The sequence below is a fragment of the Tupaia chinensis genome, unplaced genomic scaffold (assembly GCF_000334495.1).
Source record: "Tupaia chinensis unplaced genomic scaffold, TupChi_1.0 Scaffold144991_2, whole genome shotgun sequence".
Lineage (NCBI taxonomy): Eukaryota > Metazoa > Chordata > Mammalia > Scandentia > Tupaiidae > Tupaia > Tupaia belangeri.
Window position 1 is genome coordinate 909,351 of NW_006204851.1, and position 587 is coordinate 909,937.

Consider the following 587-nt stretch of genomic DNA (forward strand, 5'->3'; position numbering starts at 1 on the left):
CATAGCTGACAAGTGCAGAGCTGCACTTAAAAATCCAGATAGTTTAACAACAAAGTTCATATTTTAAACTATTATGCTGTAGAGTAAGAGGGATGTCAAGCTAAGTGTGAAATCACCAGGTCCACTCATCAACTCTCACCCGGTCCAAGGTCATTATAGACCAGAGAGTCAATCACTCACATCACAAAATTGTGGATAATTTCTCAAAATTAACTTTTTATTAATTTAAGAATCCAGAAATACAGTGCCTACATAAATAAGTACCATATTTAGGTACATGTCTTGTGAGAAAAGTGGAAAGGTAATACTGTTATGTTACTCTTACTTGTTTACATGAGTTAACTAGAAAATGGCTACAACTGCTAAATGGTGGTTATGGTCTTTGTTGTTCCAAGTGTTTATGATACAAATAAATACACAAGAAGAATCACATCCATTCTTCTCTACTCACTACAGGCAGGTTGGCCTTTTTTCTCTATGTCCTACTCCCTACATGACAGCAAACAGTGGAGTGGTTTCTACATTGACTTAACACAACTCCCCAACTCGGCTTCCCACCACACTTAGGAAAGGTGTGTCCTAGCGCC